This window comes from Pristiophorus japonicus, unplaced genomic scaffold (genome assembly GCF_044704955.1).
Source record: "Pristiophorus japonicus isolate sPriJap1 unplaced genomic scaffold, sPriJap1.hap1 HAP1_SCAFFOLD_510, whole genome shotgun sequence".
NCBI classification, from domain to species: Eukaryota; Metazoa; Chordata; class Chondrichthyes; family Pristiophoridae; genus Pristiophorus; species Pristiophorus japonicus.
Genome location: NW_027254416.1, coordinates 162,897 through 182,392, shown reverse-complemented (window position 1 = coordinate 182,392; position 19,496 = coordinate 162,897). Strand labels below are relative to the sequence as shown.

At 49.5% G+C, this 19,496-nt stretch overlaps 2 long non-coding RNA genes across 7 annotated transcripts in view; both read left to right on the top strand.

The window, feature by feature from the left end:
- LOC139253754 (uncharacterized) overlaps positions 1-5,370 on the top strand; it is a 52,673-nt gene extending 47,303 nt beyond the window's left edge. For 3 of the 6 annotated variants that reach the window (XR_011591984.1, XR_011591977.1, XR_011591981.1), the window contains exon 6: positions 2,161-2,774. This is a non-coding gene — a long non-coding RNA (uncharacterized lncRNA). Of the gene's footprint in view, positions 1-940; positions 1,730-2,160; positions 2,775-5,272 lie in introns of those variants that run through there. The other 3 variants (XR_011591978.1, XR_011591979.1, XR_011591980.1) reach the window with 3 other exon arrangements.
- A 5,590-nt stretch (positions 5,371-10,960) lies between these two features.
- Positions 10,961-19,002, top strand: LOC139253753 (uncharacterized). The gene is made up of 3 exons (XR_011591976.1): positions 10,961-11,059; positions 13,587-13,741; positions 16,986-19,002. It is a non-coding gene; the product is annotated as an uncharacterized lncRNA (long non-coding RNA).
- The last annotated feature ends 494 nt before the right edge of the window (positions 19,003-19,496 follow it).

The window sequence follows — 19,496 nt, the reverse complement described above, 5'->3', positions numbered from 1 at the left end:
CGCTAGTTGCCCCAAAGCTGTAAATCCCCACCCCATACACTCTTCCCTCCTCCCAGTATTGAAATCCAAACCCATCGCACCATTTCCATCATTTTCTCCCCCGCTCCCAGTTTTACTGTTCCCTCTGCTCAGGTTGGGTTTGGTTCTGCACCCGCTGTGCCCAGAGTGAGAAGAAAATCAATGGGCTGCTGATTTTCTCTGCTGGCCACTAGGCCAATAGGGTAAGCCCTGGGCTGGCACAATAGGCTGACCCCCGGGCTGGCACAATAGGCTGACCCCTGGGCTGGCACAATAGGGTGAGCCCCAGGCTGGCTCAATAGGGGGAGTCTGGGCCCAGGGTCACCAGACAACAATCAGCACAACAAGGCTCCCTCTCAGGGGTCACTGATCTGGGCACAAACAGGTGTCCAATCAAACTGACAGACACCCTGAAGCCCCGCCCACCCTTTGTTCCTGCCCAAAGGAGTACGCATGTGCGGCGAGACTGGCCCTGACCAAGATGGCGGCCGGTGATTCCCCTTTCTCCCGAGCGCTCACCGACCAGGCCTGGAATCAGAGGGCAAACACAGAGCCTGGTGCCGAGCCCGGGAGTGTGTGAAGCGGATAATGCTGAGTGTTGTCTCTCGGGCAGGCGGGGCTTGCGTCCGCAGTTGAAGCCAGCAGCACTCCCCCGGGTTTATTAACCCACTCCCTCTCTCCGCCCAGCTCTCAACCGGGTGATTGATGGCAGCTCCGGACCAATAGGAAGAGCGGGGGAGGGGCTGGAGGTCCTGGCAGGCGGTTGGTCCTCCAACCAATCAGAGTGGGCGAGAGGCAGGGCTGGGCCCGGGTGGGTGGCCCCCACCCAGTGGGACCGCAGTGGTTCCCCCGGGATTGCAGCAGCTTCTCACCCCCGGGACGCGGGCCCTCAATGAGCTGCTAACCAGTCCCTCTTTTTCAGACCTGCGGGATTATGGTCACATCCGCCAATCAAATCATCCGGCTGGAGGAAAGTTGCAGAACAAACCGCCTCAAACTGAAACGAATGGAGCGGATGCGGATTCGGCCCCGGCCTGACTGACGGGAGATCAGACAGAAGAACATAAGAAATAGGAGCGGGAGTAGGCCATTTGGCACTCGAGCCTGCTCTGCCATTCAACAAGATCATGGACTCAGCTCCACTTCCCTGCCCGCTCCCCATAACCCTTTACTCCCTTATCGCTCAAAAATCTGTCCATCTCCGCCTTAACTATCTTCAATGACCCAGCCTTCACAGCTCTCTGGGGCAGAGAATTCCACAGGTTTACAACCCTCTGAGAGAAGAAATTCCTACTCATCTCCGTTTTAAATGAGCGACCCCTTATTCTGAGACTATGTCCCCTAGTTTTAGTTTCCCCTATGAGTGGAAATATCCTCTCTGCATCCATCTTGTCCAGCCCCCTCGTTATCTTATATGTTTCAATAAGATCACCTCTCATTCTTCTGAACTCCAGTGTGTATAGGCCCAACCTACTCAAGCTATCCTCATAAGTCAACCCCCTCCTCTCCGGAATCAATCTAGTGAACCTTCTCTTCACAGCCTCCAATGCAAGTATATCCTTCCTTAAATACGGAGATTTGCCCAATAGGAAGAGCCTGGGCGGAGGTCGGCAGAGCGAGCTGGCGGTGGGCCCTCCAACCAAGTCAAGAAGCTCCAGGAGGGATAGTTTACCTTTGTCACAGTCACAGAAACTTTGGGCTGGTGGGCTGGGGAAGGAAGGGAAGTGGAAGAGGCAGCTGATCGGCCCATCGTGCTGGTGCCGGCTCTTTGAAAGAAGTCCATAAGTTCCTCATATTGTTGTCAGTGGTGAGGGTGGAAGGGAGAGGGGTTTAAGAAGAAGGTTAGCAGTGGAGAATAGCAGCTGGGGTTTATCTTTGCATTCCAGAATGACTGGAACAGAGTTGGCAGAATTAACCACAACACAGACAGAGACAGGGTTCCTTCAAATGTCCAGCTCACCTGCTCGGTGCCGCGCATTCTCAGGCGTCCCACAATCCGCCCTCTCCTGCGCCTGCACACCGGGCTCGAACATTCGCCAGTTATGACGAAGGGTCATTGACCTGAAAGGTTAACTTTGTTTCTCTCTCCATAGATGCTGCCTGGTCTGCTGAGATTTCCAGCATTTTCTGTTTTTATTTCAGATTCCAGCATCCGTAGTATTTTGAATTTGTATTAGTGTCCTGGGAAAGGTCGGCCGTTTAGATGCCGAATCACCGACGGAAAGTGAGTTTTCGGAACCGATTTAACTCGAGGTGGGGGCAGAGAGAGAAAATAAAGTAAAATCCAAACCGGGGAGTTGGCTGGCAGCTCCCCGGACACCGAAGGGATCAGCCACACCGATCACCTGGTGTTGCGAGGGACGGAGTGAACTGGGGCATGTGATCCTGGGGCCGGCCTGACTCACGGGAGCACTGACCAATACGAAGAGCCCGGCGGAGATGAGTGAAGTGAGCTGGTGGCGGGTCCTCCAACCAATGGCGCTGCAGCAAGGAGGTGAGGCCTGGTGTCCAGCTCAGGTGCGTGTGGGCCGATTGTGACATGCTGACCCCAGGTGAGAGCAGCTGAGTGAGCACAGAGCTGGAGCTGGAATCTGGGAGAGGGGCCACAGTGAGCACAGAGCTAGGGCTGGAATCTGGGAGAGGGGCCACAGTGAGCACAGAGCTGGAGCTGGAATCTGGGAGAGGGGCCACAGTGAGCCCAGAGCTGGAGCTGGAATCTGGGAGAGGGGCCACAGTGAGCACAGAGCTAGGGCTGGAATCTGGGAGAGGGGCCACAGTGAGCACAGAGCTGGAGCTGGAATCTGGGAGAGGGGCCACAGTGAGCCCAGAGCTAGGGCTGGAATCTGGGAGAGGGGCCACAGTGAGCCCAGAGCTAGGGCTGGAATCTGGGAGAGGGGCCACAGTGAGCCCAGAGCTAGGGCTGGAATCTGGGAGAGGGGCCACAGTGAGCCCAGAGCTAGGGCTGGAATCTGGGAGAGGGGCCACAGTGAGCCCAGAGCTAGGGCTGGAATCTGGGAGAGGGGCCACAGTGAGCACAGAGCTGGAGCTGGAATCTGGGAGAGGGGCCACAGTGAGCACAGAGCTAGGGCTGGAATCTGGGAGAGGGGCCACAGTGAGCAGCCTTTCAAAGGGCCAGATGGACAGCAGCTTCGCAACACAAGCTTATTTAAATACACGTACTGCTCACCACCTTCTGAAGGCAAGTAGGGATGAGCAATAAATGCTGGCCGTACAAACAACGCCCGCATCTCAGGAACAATTAACAAAAAGCTATTCCATGTCTCAGCAGTGGGAGAAGCAGGCGGTGGAAGTCTCGGACCCCCCGAATGGTTGGATGACCCGCCGCCACCTCAGTCCTCCAAGCCCCGCCCGCTCTCTCCCTATTGGTCAGAGCTCACGTCAGTCACCGCTGTGGTGTGGATCATGTGGCCCAGCCATGGTCCCTGCAGAAGACCCCATGCTGCACCCGCTCAATCCGCACCGCTCGGTGCCGGGGTGCACTCGGACTCTGCGCTCGGTGCCGTGGGGGCACTCAGTGCCAGGGTCACTCGGACTCGGTGCCGTGGGGGCACTCAGTGCCGGGGTCACTCGGACTCGGTGCCGGGGGGCACTGAGTGCTGGGGTCACTTGGACTCGGTGCCGGGGGGGCGCTCAGTGCCAGGGTCACTTGGACTCAGTGCCGGGGGGCACTCGGACTTGATGCCGGGGGGGCACTCGGTGCCGGGGGGCGCTCAGTGCCAGGGTCCCTGGGACTCGGTGCCAGGGGCCGCTCAGTGCCAGGGTCACTCGGACTCGGTGCCGGGGGACACTCAATGCCGGGGTCACTCGGACTCAGTGCCGGAGGGCACTCAGTGCCGGGGTCACTGGGACTCGGTGCCAAGGGGGGCGCTCAGTGCCAGGGTCACTCGGATTCGGTGCCGGGGGGCACTCAGTGCCGGGGTCACTCGGACTCGGTGTCGGGGGCATTCAGTGCCGGGGTCACTGGGACTCGGTGCCGGGGGGCATTCAGTGCCGGGGTCACTGGGACTCGGTGCCGGGGGTGCACTCAGTGCCGGGTCATTGGGACTTGGTGCCTGGGGGACGCTCAGTGCCGGTTGGGCACTCGGTGGCGGGGGTCACTCGGACTCGGTGCTGGGGTCACTCGGACTCGGTGCTGGGGTTACTTGGACGCTGCACCCAGTGCCACTTGAACCATTGTCGGTTGGAACAGACTCAAGAAGATCGTGCATGAATCCAGTGTACTTCTGTTCTCCAGATTGAGCAAATTATCACCCACTCTGTCTTAGGCAGCGCACTTAATAAACCCTGGAAAGAAAATTAGTGTTCTCGTGAGCTTTTTTAAAATTTGTTCACGGGATGCGGGTGTTGCTGGCATTGGCGGCATTTATTGCCCATCCCTAGAGCCCCCTGGATGTCAAGGGACATGCAGGATAGGATAAAGAAAAAAAAGGGAGGTTTATTGATAGATACCGGGGGTTCAATACTGCAGACACTCTAGAGGAGTATAGAAAGTGCAGGGGTGCAATTAAAAAGGAAATTAGGAAAGCAAAGAGAAAGCATGAAAACATTTTGGCAAGTAAAATCAAGGAAAACCCAAAGATGTTTTTCAAATACATTATGAGCAAGAGGATAACTAAAAAAAGAGTAGGGCCTCTGAGAGAACATAAAGGTAATCGGTGTGTGGAGGCGGAATGCATGAGGATGGTTCTTAATGAATACTTTGCATCTGTTTTCAATCAGGGAGGAGTGTGAAATATTAGATGAAATAAACATAGTGAGAGAGGAAGTATGAAGGAGTTTAGCAGCTTTGAAAGTGGATAAATTCCCAGGCCTGGATGAATTGAATATATTTAAGGTAGAGATATGGCAGATTTTTGAACGACAAGCGAGTGAAGAGTAATGGGGAGCGGGCAGGGAAGTGGAGCTGAGCCCAAGATTAAAGCAGTCGTGATCCTATTGAATGGTGGAGCAGGCTCGAGGGACCAAATGGCCGACGCCTGCTCCTATTTCTTATGTTCTTATGAACTGTATAAAACACTACTTTGGCCATAGCTAGAGTACTGCGTGCAATTGTGGTCACCACATTACAGGAAATATGTGATTGCACTAGACAGGGGACAGAGAAGAGTTATGAGGATGTTGCCTGGACTAGAGAATTTTAACAATGAGGAAAGATTGGATAGGCTGGGTTTTTTACTTTGGAACAGAGGCGGCTGAGGAGAGACCTTATTGAGATGTATAAAATTGGCTACAGGGCTGCAGTAATACCTGCCCTCCTATATGGCTCAGAGACGTGGGCCATATACAGTAGACACCTCAAGTTGCTGGAGAAATACCACCAACGATGCCTCCGCAAGATCCTACAAATCCCCTCGGAGAACAGATGCAACAATGTCAGTGTTCTCGATCAGGTCAACATCCCCAGCATCGAAGCACTGGCCACACTTGATTAGCTCTGCTGGGCAGACCACTTTGTCCGCATGCCAGACACGAGATTCCCAAAACAAGCGCTCTGCTCAGAACTCCTTCATGGCAAACGAGCCAAAGGTGGACAGAGAAAACATTACAAAGACACCCTCAAAGCCTCCCTGATAAAGTGCAACATCCTCACCGATACCTGGGAGACCCTGGCCAAAGACTGCCCTAAGTGGAGGAAGTGCATCCGGGAGGTTGCTGAGTGCCTCGAGTCTCATCGCCGACTGCATGCAGAAAACAAGGGCAGGCAGTGGAAAGAATGTGTGGCAAACCTGTCCCACCCTCCATTATCCTCAATGACTGTATGTCCCACCTATGGCAGGGGCTGTGGCTCTCGTGTTGGACTGTTCAGCCACCTAAGGACTCATTCTAAGAGTGGAAGCAAGTCTTCCTCGATTCCAAGGGATTGCCTATGATGATGAATAAAGGGTGCTGGGGAAGGGGTTACTGAGTGACAGTGTGAGGGAGCTGGATTAACATCAGTACAGATACAGTCAGTAAGGGCCCCAGATCACCGTGATCTCAGGTAAGCACCTCCCCCCACCCCCTCCCTCCCTCAGGCAGCTTAAATGCAGCGGTGGTGCCTAGATACTCCAGGGAGCAGCGCGAGCAGGTTGGTGACTGAGACAAAGTGCAACTGGGCAACTACATTAGATGTAACAAGAAAACAGGGAAGTGATTGGTTGATGAGTTATCTCTCTCTTGCTTTTCTTGCTTAATTATTTAATCAACTGTTTACTAAATAGCTGTAGTATGTATTTTACTAAGGGTTAAAATTCTGTGGCATTGGGACTAAAAATAAAATATAATTAATTAATTAAATACATTAAGATGGCAGGATGGGTGATGTGTCAGTGCTGCAACATGTGGGAGCTTGTGGACCCCATTGAGATCCACGGTGGCCACATCTGCGGTAAGTGTTGGCTGCTCGAGGAACTTCGGCTCCGCATTCATGAGCTGGAGTCCGAGCTACAGACACTGCGACACATCATGGATGGGGGATGATACCTGACACTGTGTTCCAGGGGATAGTCACACCCCTTAGGTTAACAAACTCAGATTTGGCCAGCGATCAAGGACAGGAGGGTGTGACTACGAGTGAGGAAGGTATGGGGATCCAGATAGTGATGGAGGAGCCTCGGCCCTTGCTCTTGTCCAACAGGTTCGAGGCTCTTACTCCCTGTGTGGGCAAGACTAGGGACTGCAGGGAAGATGAGCAAACTGACCACAGCGCCGTGGTACAGGAGCACATTCAAGCGGGGGAATAAAAAGAAACATTGTAGTAGTAGGGGACAGTATCATTAGGGGGTAGATATTGTTCTCTGCAGCCAAGAGCATGCGTCCCGAAGGCTGTGTTGCCTGCCCGGTGCCAGAGTTAAGGACATCTCCTCAGGACTGGAGAGGAATTTGAGTGGGAGGGGGTAGATCCAGTTGTCGTGGTCCACGTGGGTACCAATGACATAGATAGGACAGACAAGAAGGTTCTGCTAAGAGATTATGAGCAGCTAGGGGCCAAATTAAAAAGATGAACCACAAAGGTAATAATCTCTGGATTACTACCCGAGCCACGAGCAAATTTAAATAAGTCAAATAAGATCAGAGAGTTAGAAACATAGAAAATAGATGCAGGAGTAGGCCATTCGGCCCTTCGAGCCTGCACCACCATTCAATGAGTTCATGGCTGAACATGCAACTTCAGTACCCCATTCCTGCTTTCTCGCCATACCCCTTGATTCCCCTGAGTAGTAAGGACTACATCTAACTCCCTCTTGAATATATTTAGTGAATTGGCCTCAACAACTTTCTGTGGTAGAGAATTCCACAGGTTCACCACTCTCTGGGTGAAGAAGTTTCTCCTCATCTCGGTCCTAAATGGCTTACCCCTTATCCTTAGACTGTGACCACTGGTTCTGGACTTCCCCAACATTGGGAACATTCTTCCTGCATCTAACCTGTCTAAACCCGTCAGAATTTTAAACGTTTCTCTGAGATCCCCTCTCATTCTTCTGAACTCCAGTGAATACAAGCCCAGTTGATCCAGTCTTTCTTGATAGGTCAGTCCCGCCATCCCAGGAATCAATCTGGTGAACCTTCGCTCCCTCAATAGCAAGAATGTCCTTCCTCAAGTTAGGTGACCATAACTGTACACAATATTCCAGGTGTGGCCTCACCAAGGGCCTGTACAACAGCAGTGACACCTCCCTGCCCCTGTATGCAAATCCCCTCGCTATGAAGGCCAACATACCATTTGCTTTCTTAACCGCCTGCTGTACCTGCATGCCAACCTCCAATGACTGATGTACCATGACACCCAGGTCTCGTTGCACCTCCCTTTTTCCTAATCTGTCACCATTCAGATAATAGTCTGTCTCTCTGTTTTTACCACCAAAGTGGATAACCTCACATTTATCCACATTATACTTCATCTGCCCTGCATTTGCCCACTCACCTAACCTATCCAAGTCACTCTGGAGCCTCATAGCATCCCCCTCGCAGCTCACACTGCCACCCAACTTAGTGTCATCCGTAAATTTGGAGATACAACATTTAATCCCCTCGTCTAAATCATTAATGTACACTGTAAACAGCTGGGGCCCCAGCACGGAACCTTGCGGTACCCCACTAGTCACTGCCTGCCATTCTGAAAAGTATCCATTTACTCCTACTCTTTGCTTCCTGTCTGACAACCAGTTCTCAATCCACGTCAGCACACTACCCCCAATCCCATGTGCTTTAACATTGTACATTAATCTCTTGTGTGGGACCTTGTCGAAAGCCTTCTGAAAGTCTAAATACACCACATCAACTGGTTGTCCCTTGTCCACTCTACTGGAAACATCCTCAAAAAATTCAAGATGATTTGTCAAGCATGATTTCCCTTTCACAAATCCATGCTGACTTGGACCTATCATGTCACCTCTTTCCAAATGCGCTGCTATGACATCCTTAATAATTGATTCCATCATTTTACCCACTACCAATGTCAGGCTGACCGGTCTATAATTCCATGTTTTCTCTCTCCCTCCTTTTTTAAAAAGTGGGGTTACATTGGCTACCCTCCACTCCATAGGAACTGATCCAGAGTCAATGGAATGTTGGAAAATGACTGTCAATGCATCCGCTATTTCCAAGGCCACCTCCTTAAGTACTCTGGGATGCAGTCCATCAGGCCGTGGGGATTTATCGGCCTTCAATCCCATCAATTTCCCCAACACAATTTCCCGACTAATAAGAATTACCCTCAGTTCCTCCTTCATACTAGACCCTCTGATCCCTTTTATATACGGAAGGTTGTTTGAATCCTCCTTAGGAAGAGACACATGCACACAGACACCCCACCAAAATGACTGGGGAGGGAGGAGTCGGGGGGTTCCTGGGAAAGCTGAGGGACTCCTGTAACCGTCCTCCCCCCACCCCCCCGCCACCCGCCTCCCCCTGCCGCCTCCCGTGTGTAACCCGAAGGCCCAGTGAGATCAGACACTTTGTAACCCGGGGGCCCTGAGATAAGACAGTGTGTAACCCAGGGGCCCAGTGAGATCAGACACTGTGTAACCCGGGGCCATGTGAGATCAGACAGTGTGTAACCCGGGGGCCCAGTGAGATCAGACACTGTGTAACCCGGGGGCCCAGTGAGATCAGATAGTGTGTAACCCGGGGGGCCCAGTGAAATCAGACAGTGTGTAACCCGGGGGCCCAGTGAGATCAGACAGTGTGTAACCCGGGGGCCCAGTGAGATCAGACACTGTGTAACCCGGGGGCCATGTTAGATCAGACAGTGTGTAACCCGGGGGTGGGCCCAGTGAGATCAGACAGTGTGTAACCCGGGGGCCCAGTGAAATCAGACACTGTGTAACCCGGGGGCCATGTTAGATCAGACAGTGTGTAACCCGGGGGTGGGCCCAGTGAGATCAGACAGTGTGTAACCCGGGGGCCCAGTGAGATCAGACACTGTGTAACCAGGAGCCCAGTGAAATCAGACAGTGTGTAACCAGGAGCCCAGTGAGATCAGATAGTGTGTAACCCGGGGGCCCGGTGAGATCAGACACTGTGTAACCCGGAGGCCCAGTGAGATCAGACACTGTGTAACCAGGAGCCCAGTGAAATCAGACAGTGTGTAACCCAGGGGCCCAGTGAGATCAGATAGTGTGTAACCCGGGGGCCCAGTGAGATCAGACACTGTGTAACCCGGGGGCTCGGTGAGATCAGACACTGTGTAACCAGGAGCCCAGTGAAATCAGACAGTGTGTAACCCAGGGGCCAAGTGAGATCAGATAGTGTGTAACCCGGTGGCCCAGTGAGATCAGACAGTGTGTAACCCGGGGGCCCAGTGAGATCAGACAGTGTGTAACCCGGGGGTGGGCCCAGTGAGATCAGACAGTGTGTAACCCGGGGGCCCGGTGAGATCAAACACTGTGTAACCCGGGGGCCATGTGAGATCAGACAGTGTGTAACCCGGGGGTGGGCCCAGTGAGATCAGACAGTGTGTAACCCGGGGGCCCAGTGAGATCAGACACTGTGTAACCAGGAGCCCAGTGAAATCAGACAGTGTGTAACCAGGAGCCCAGTGAGATCAGATAGTGTGTAACCCGGGGGCCCGGTGAGATCAGACACTGTGTAACCCGGAGGCCCAGTGAGATCAGACACTGTGTAACCAGGAGCCCAGTGAAATCAGACAGTGTGTAACCCAGGGGCCCAGTGAGATCAGATAGTGTGTAACCCGGGGGCCCAGTGAGATCAGACACTGTGTAACCCGGGGGCTCGGTGAGATCAGACACTGTGTAACCAGGAGCCCAGTGAAATCAGACAGTGTGTAACCCAGGGGCCAAGTGAGATCAGATAGTGTGTAACCCGGTGGCCCAGTGAGATCAGACAGTGTGTAACCCGGGGGCCCAGTGAGATCAGACAGTGTGTAACCCGGGGGTGGGCCCAGTGAGATCAGACAGTGTGTAACCCGGGGGCCCGGTGAGATCAAACACTGTGTAACCCGGGGGCCATGTGAGATCAGACAGTGTGTAACCCGGGGGTGGGCCCAGTGAGATCAGACAGTGTTTAACCCGGGGGCCCAGTGAGATCAGACAGTGTGTAACCCGGGGGGCCCAGTGAAATCAGACACTGTGTAACCCGGCGGCCCAGTGAGATCAGATAGTATGTAACCCGGGGGCCCAGTGAGATCAGACACTGTGTAACCCGGGGGCCATGTGAGATCAGACAGTGTGTAACCCGGGGAGAATTCTGGTGTTTTTCTCTAAGCCCAGAAAAGCGGGACAGAGATCTGAGGAAAAGGATAAAATCAAATAAATACTGGACATGTACTTTGCTGAAATGTTGGGAATATACTTTACACTACATTCCACTTCACGATATTAATATTCTTCTCATTTTCTGCCCTGTCATAATTAGATTTCCCGGTGAATGGCGGAGTGATTGACAAAGTTCCACGGCTGGAAGGAAACAGGGATTATGGACTGAGGAACAACAGCCGGTGAACCAGCACAGGATTGTGAGAGCACCAACCATGGAGCCCCTTCCGATTGAAAGCGCTTCAATAGATCGACTGGGGAGAAAGGTAAGAGAAAGTGCCATTTACTCAGATACACACCGGTCCTGTAGACAGTACACACAGGTTACAAGGTAAGTCAGGAAATGAGACTGGGAGAGTCTGACCACCGAGCACAATTATCCAGCATGAGGCCGTGCAATGGGATGTGAAGTGAGATCACTTTCTGTCTCTAAACACAGTCACAGTGAATCACGTGTGTGTTTTAGAGTAAAGGGCTTTGATCTAAGAGGTGACTCCAGTTTGAGGCAGAGCCCAGCAGATGGACAAGTCTCTGTACATTCGGTGGGGCTGAACTCACACCGACACCATCAGATCTCAATGTTCAAATATTTCCCATCTGGTGAGAAAGCCAATGGAATGATTGAAGCAGAAGCACACAGACAATTCACTGATCACGATGCACAGACCCATCTGAAACACCAGCACGGCCTATCGCCCATAGAATCATTTATTCATTCATCAATATTTAGAATTATAAGTAAATATATTGATAACTACTAATATTGAAGCATTTCTGATTCATTGATCACTAGAGATATGTAGTACTCTAATATACTGAAACACAGATATGGAGAGTTCCAGTTTATTGATTGGCATCGTACTTGTTCCTGAGATGAGCTTCTGAACCCATATTCACTCAATCACCAAGTACACTTACTTCCACCTCAATAATATCGCCAGTCTCTGCCCCTTCCTCAGCTCATCTACTCAAACCCTCATCCATGCCTCTGTTACCGCTACATTGGACTATTCCAATGCTCTTCTGATCGTCCTCACACTCTCAGCAAACTTAAGCTCATCAAAAACACTCCTGCCCGTAATCCTTACTCAAGAACACAAGAAATAGCAGCAGGCGTAGGCCATACGACCCCTCCCGTCTACTCCACAATTCAGTAAGATCTCTATTCAATAGAGAATTTCAAAAATTCACAACTTTAGTGAAGAAATATCTCCTCATCTCAGTCTTAAATGGGCGATCTCTTATCCTAATACTAGGATCCCTACTTCGAGACTATACAGTCCTTGTCAATTCTACTAAGAATTTTAAGTTTCAATGATATCACCTTCCATTCTAAACTCCAGAGAATATAGGCCTATTCTAATCAATCTGTCCTCAGCCCTCGCATCCCAACTTGTACCAATTTCCGTTCACCCATCACCCCTGAGCTCGCTGAACTACATTGGCTCCTGCTCCATCAATGCCTCAATTTAAAAATTCTTATCCTTGTTTTGAAATCAGTCCAGGATCTTGCCCCTCCCTATTGCTGTAATATCCTCCAGCCCTACAACCCTCAGAGATCTTTGCATTCCTTGAGCAGCCCAAATTTTCATCCCTCCAATATTGATGGCCTTACCTTCAGCTGCCGAGGCTATAAGCTCTGGAATCCCCTCCCTAAACCTCTCGATCTTTATAATACTCCTTAATACCTACTATTTTGAACAAGCTTTTAGTCACGTGCTAATATTTCCTTATGTGACTGGGTGTCAAATTTTGTTTGATAACGGTCCTCTGAAGTGCCTTAGGACATTTTACTACGTTTAAGGCGCTTTACAAATGCAATTTGTTGCTGATAACTGAAGATATTTCGAATTGTAATGACTCTCTCTGGGGTACAGTTTCCTCTGGCACTGACTTCCCCTGGAGTACAGTTTCCTCTGGCACTGACTCTCACTGGGATTCAGTTTCCTCTGGCACTGACTCTCTCTGGGTATATTTTCCTTTGGCACTGACTCTCACTAGGGTACAGTTTCCTCTGGCACTGACTCTCACTGGGGTACAGTTTCCTCTGGCACTGACTCTCACTGGGGTACAGTTTCCTCTGGCACTAGCTTTCACTGGGGTACAGTTTCCGCTGGCACTGACTCTCACTGGGGTGCAGTTTCCTGTGGCACTGACTCTCACTAGGGTATAGTTTCCTCTGGCACTGACTCTCACTGGGGTACAGTTTCCTCTGACACTAACTCTCACTGGGGTGCAGTTTCCTCTGTGTTGTGGAAGAATTATCTCTTAGCTTATAATACTCTTGTTTTTGGTACTGTACTATGTAAACGTTCAAGCAACAAATTGCCTGCTTAAAACAAAAGACACATTTAGTCTCCAAAGTTCGTTGACCCTGAGTCATGAAGATAGGGGAAGTAGTGAAACGGACGGTTGGAGAGGCAAACAGATGTATAGCGCTTGTACTAATAACAGGAAGATAATTCCTTGTTTTTCTGCTGATGCGAGGAAAATAACCCCACTTGTGTGTGTGTGTATGCTAGTTAACCTTTGACTTACCACAATGTAAAGATAGATTGTCATAGCATTACCAAATCGGGTAAGACGTTCCAAAAATGTTAGATAATTGGACAATGGTGTAAGGGGGTGGGACCGCCCCCAAAGGTATAATTGTAATTTGGAAACTTCGCTCGGAGAGAAGGTGTGATGAAGCTGCGGAGTTTCCCCACTTCTCCGAGAGTGCTCTGTACGAATAAACTGTGACGTTTTCCTTCACCGTACTCGGACTTGGTGTGGAATTTATTTCCCGAACAGATTTGGCGCTGTGAGCAATGTGAATACGGTCGCTTTGGGTCGCCTAGCTGGTGGAGAGGGATGAGTAGTCAAGGTTTGACCATCCAGTCAATTGGGCCCCGGAACAGGGTGACTCCTGAGCCACGATTCACCAAAGAACAAAACATCCGTGAACGGTGAGAAAAACCACAGTTGAGCCGTGGGTTAGAGTCTAAGCTAGCTTGGTATGAGTGATGTGTGAAAGAAACGAGTGTTCCCCGCCACTTCGATTGTCACAAACTTTCTCAGTCACCTAACTTGAGCCGGAATTAAGAGGGCGAATGCCCCACGTGAAGGCCAAGGATTAAGGTCAAAGGGAACAAACGAGAGGATAAAGTGGCGACGGAAAAGTGGAACAGTGAGTGAAGTAGGGACTAATATCCTTGCGACTTTGAGTCACACAGGTCGGGACATTGGGGGTCGTGTGTAGAACAATTAATGTGGTTGTAGTAAGTTGCGGGTGCAGTTGGAAAAGATCATAGTGGGTCCCGGAGGCGCCATTTTTAACGAATCGCAAGTGTGTTGAAACACCTCTGACGATAGAGACTGCAAGTCCCGAACGGACCGCTGACAGTAGTAAGACCGTGACGTGTGGCTACGATGAGTGGTAAGAATCGCACTTGTAATCAGACACCTCTGACGATAAAGATTGCAAGTCCGCCTGGTAGAAGTGAGTAAGACCAGGCGTACCTCTGACAATCGTGAGACCATGACGTGAGACTACGATGAGTGGTAAGGAAACGGAGAGGGCCCCGCCTAGGGTCCCTCACCAGACTATACAGGACCGAAAGGAGGGATGGGCCCCGACGTGAAAAAAAAAAGTGTGAAAGAACAGAGAGAGTGGTGGGAGATGCAGAAGCAGAAAGAAAAACTGGGACATTTGAGAGGACGAAAAGCAGCCCTCAAAGCCTGCGTGCTAGACTCCATTCTAGTTATGAAAAGGAAGGATAAAGATGCAGCCTTGAAAGAAAAGAAATTGAACGAAATTGAACGATAAAGTGTCTTTGATTGTCTGAATTAACGAAGTTACCGAGAGATGAGCCCTCTGTGTAAAATACCAAAACCTAATTTGAAGAAAGGAGATTTTAAAAAAGGACATAACTTACTAAATACTCGTTGATATTGGCTGTGAAAAAAAAAGATATTGGTTTAATTGAAAAGATTTTTGGAAGAGGTAAAAGACACTCTCCATTGAAAATGATTTTAAATTACAAGAAAGTTTCATTGCAGTTTGAAAAGATTTCCAGAATAGACGTGTTTATCAAGAAAAGTCCCGAACAGTCTAAACAAGCAGGAGTTTTTCAAAATAACGAGAAGAGATCTAAGCTATGAGAACTCAGCACAGAAAGAAAAATTGGGAATTAGAAAATTTTACTGATTTTAAAATTCTTATAGGAAATGTTGGAATGTATACAGCTTGTGTGAAAATTGAAGTTCAGTAAACAAAATAACTATTGAAAATGTGTGGTATCGTTTTAAATGAATTTTAAAAAAAAATCTTTGGTAAGTACTTGAATTCGAAGTTAAGGAAAAAATTGAAATTTAATCTAAAATGCTGTCTGTCCTGATGAGAAGACTTCTATTATGACGACTTTACTAATGATTTCTGCTGTTTTAACGGATTCCTAATTTCTAAGCAAGTTTTGAAAGCACAAAGACTTAAAAAAAATTACATTCGGATGATTACGTGAAGTCACGTAATGACATCAGGCCTTCTTACAAACCTGTAAAGAAGTTAACCCTTTCCATTGACAACTGTTTTATATTGGACATTATTCATTTGAATTTCTTAATAGAATAAAGAAGACTCACCTGACAGATAAAGGAAATGGTGGGATAGTCAGAATAAAATAAAACAGAACTAGCCCATGTAATAATCCTCGCCTGATACAAATAATGAAATAATTATTCTAGGAACAGACTTAATAAGGGAACTTCGACGCCGAGCATAACAAAATAATCTGGCCACAAGCAGATGGACGTAAAAGCAAGTACTCCGCGCCCTTATGAAACATTGCGAAAATAGGCAGTGCTAAACCACTGGTCCGGGATTAGGGATAAGAGTCGGGGGTAGACGGGGTGATATGCGAGGCCCTAGAGCCGATATGGGCCAAAACAAAGCAGGACACGGGCCTCGTTGACATGACGCCGGTTAACATCCCAGGGCCCGAACATGAGGGACATAGGAGAAAACCCGGCAGAAGGCCTCCTGGGGGCAGTGAAGCCGCAGCAGTGTGAGGAAGTGCATAGTGAGAATACAAAAGGTCGCCTAGCAGACGAACCCTTAACCGGGGCACAGATGACCCTCTACGTGGATGGGTCTAGAAAGTATGTCGAAGGGACACCACGGACCGGGTGGGCCGTGGTAAATAGCCAGTTACGAACCGTGGCATCTGGCAGATTAGATGGGGGACTCTCAGCCCAAGTTGATGAGATTGTGGCCTTAACCGAAGCCTTGAAGCTGGCAGGGGGCAAGACTGTTAATATCTATACAGATAGTCGCTATGCGTTTGGAGTTGTACATGATTATATGATAGCATGGGGACGCAGGGGGTCCGTCACAACGGGGAAAATGACATTGCTTAGTGGTAATAGGCCAGTTCACCCGATGGGTGGAAGCTTACCCAATAAGGAACTGTACGGCCACTGCGGTAGCTAGAATTCTGGCGGAAGAAATAATCCCTAGATGTGGGGGTACCATTGCAAATGGACTCGGACCAAGGCACCCACTTCACCGGGAAGGTAATAAAGGTCGTATATCAACTAATGGGAATAAAACAGAAATTCCACATACCATACCATCCCCAAAGTTCAGGAATGGTAGAACGGATGAATCGAACCCTTAAGATAATGATCGCAAAGGCAATCCGAGAAACTGGGGACTACATGGGTTGATGTGTTACCCATCATTCTGATGAAACTAAAGGCGGTCCCTAATCGAACAACGGGCTTATCCCCTTATGAGTTAATGACGGGAAGGGCGATGCAACTCCCAGAAGGAATTTTTATGGGAGGAGCGGATGTAGGACCCCTAAGGGATAGAATTCGGAGACATATATATTGGAGATTAGTAATAGTCTCCAGGAAATGTGAAAGCAAACCAGAGAAAGGCAGGCTCAATGTGATTTTAAAAAAAACTGGAGTCCGCCGCCTTCCCGGACATACCTCAAGCAGGAACGCACGTGATGGTGAAGGTTCTCCCAGGAAAACCCGGGTTCGCCCCGAAGTGGATAGGGCCGTACGAGGTTATGATTAGTGGAGATACATGCGCCTGTATTGATATTAGGGGAAAAGGACAATGGAAACATAGAACCCAGCTTAAGGTTTTTGAGCCGAAAAATTAATGCCTGTAGTATCCACCATTCTTTGATTCGCCCACAGGTCAATAGAGACACTACAAGCAACATATACGGCCATTTTGCCTTTGACTAGTTGTTAATATAAAGTGATAAGATGAAACTGTGTGTCACAGTCTGTATAGTAGCATTGGTGTACGTCAAGTGCAGCGCGTGGGAAGCGAGACGGAAGCGAGAGCTCCATGTAAACACCTTTTTGAATATGTCTTATGTTTATGCGCAAAATGGGAACTTTTCTAGTTGCTGGGTCTGCTCACATATCCCTATATATTCCAAAGGGGGAATTCCTTTCCGCCCCGTTCCACTGACCCTAACTGAGACTGTTAAGTGGCTTCTGAGCCAGAACGGCACAGATAGGAGGAGGACCATCATACCGCTACCGTGTGGACAACTACGGGGACGTCACCGAGTGGGAGAGTGCTGGGTACCCCATTAGTCAAACATTCCAGGGATGGTACCAACCACCCTATGACCTTAAAAGGGAACCCCCACACCTAGTTCTGACCAATACCTCGGGGATTGGGGGACCAACCGGGACCATATGTTTAACCCGAAATGACACCAGCGGAAGGGAACGTGTCGTAGGGTACAGCAATTGCCCACACAACCTCAATATCACAACAGGCGCACGGGTCACTATCCTCTCACGCCTTCCGAATAAAACAGGTGGAGGTCTGTGGGCCCAGTCTTGGGACCCCGACACAATATATGAAATGGCAGCGTATAACGCCACATATTTTGTGTGCGGGCATAGGGCATATCCCTGGTTACCCAGGTGATGGACAGGGTCCTGTTATTTGGGATATGTGGTCCCCTTTGTCAGACAGGTATGTACCCTGGCAGAGGTGCGTACACCAGGTCGACGAAGACGAGCGATTACCCCGGTAAAAAGACTCTTTGGAGTTGTGATGTTCCCATACAGGATAGGGCGCACCATGGATGAACTAAGAAACGTAGAGAGGGTTCTGGAACAAATAGCTAACAACACTGCCGAGGTGATGGAGAGCATAACAGCTGAAATGGTAGCCATATGTACTACCGTACTTCAGAACCGAATGGCCCTAGATTACGAATTGGCCCAGAACGGAGGCACTTGCGCATTGATTGGGGCCGAATGTTACACTTATATTCCCGATAATTCGGAGAATATAACCAACCTAGCCGACCATATAAGGAGAGAAGTGAGGAAACTAACCACCCCGGATGGTGAAGTTGGCTGGCTGGGGGGATGGATGTCTGTAAGTTGGGACAGAGTATTATACAGGGGCTGATTTTGATTGTGGGCATATGCCTGGCCTTGTACCTTGCGGTAATGATGATTAAGATATGTATGTCCAAGTTATGTACCACGATACCCATAGCTGCCGGAATTTACATCAATGATACAACAACCCGACTTCCACCCGCAACATATCGGAAGCAGCACCTCCATTTGCAGCAGTAGCACCAGCTCCAGGCTTGCCCAAGGACCCTGGCACAAGACGATGAGGCAGCTTGGATGTAAGATTGGATTGTTCTTATCCGCATGAGATGGGAAAAGATCAACAGAAGGGACTGTTGTGGAAGAATTATCTCTTAGTTTATAATACTCTTGTTTTTGGTACTGTACTATGTAAATGTTCAAGCAACAAATTGCCTGCTTAAAACAAAAGACACATTTAGTCTCCAAAGTTCGTTGACCCTGAGTCATGAAGATAGGGGAAGTAGGGAAATGGATGGTTGGAGAGGCAAACAGATGTATATCGCTTGTATTAATAACAGGAAGATAGTTCCTTGTTTTTCTGCTGATGCGAGGAAAATAACCCCATTTGTGTGTGCGTATGCTAGTTAACCTTTGACTTACCACAATGTAAAGATAGATTGTCATAGCATTACCATATACGGTAAGACGTTACAAAAATGTTAGATAATTGGACAATGGTGTAAGGGGGCGGGACCGCCGCCAAAGGTATAATTGTAACTTGGAAACTTCGCTCGGAGAGGAGGTGTGGCGAAGCTGCGGAGTTTCCCCACTTCTCCGAGAGCGCTCTGTACGAATAAACTGTGACGTTTTCCTTCACCGTACTTGGACTTGTTGTGGAATTTATTTCCCTAACACTCTGGCACTGACTCTCACTGGGGTACAGTTTCCTCTGGCACTGGCTCTCACTGGGGTAAAGTTTCCTCTGGCACTGACTCACTGGGATACAGTTTCCTCTGGCACTGACCCTCACTGGGGTACAGTTTCCTCTGGCACTGACTCTCACTGGGGTACAGTTTCCTCTGACACAGATTTACTGTGTATCTAATTCGTGCTGCCCCTGCCCCGGGAGTGCTTGATGGGACAGTTTAGAGGGAGCTTTAACCTGAAACTGATCAGGAGCTGCAGGTGGAAAGTTTTCAGTGCAGTGGCAGATCGTACTGCTGCTGAATTTTAATTGATAAGCTGCCAGCAGCGCAGTCGGGATGGACACCGAAGTTTGCCCTGCAGCAGTGTAGAGGGAACTTTACTCTGTATCAAATCATACTCTATCTAGTCTGTGGGAATTTAGTGGGA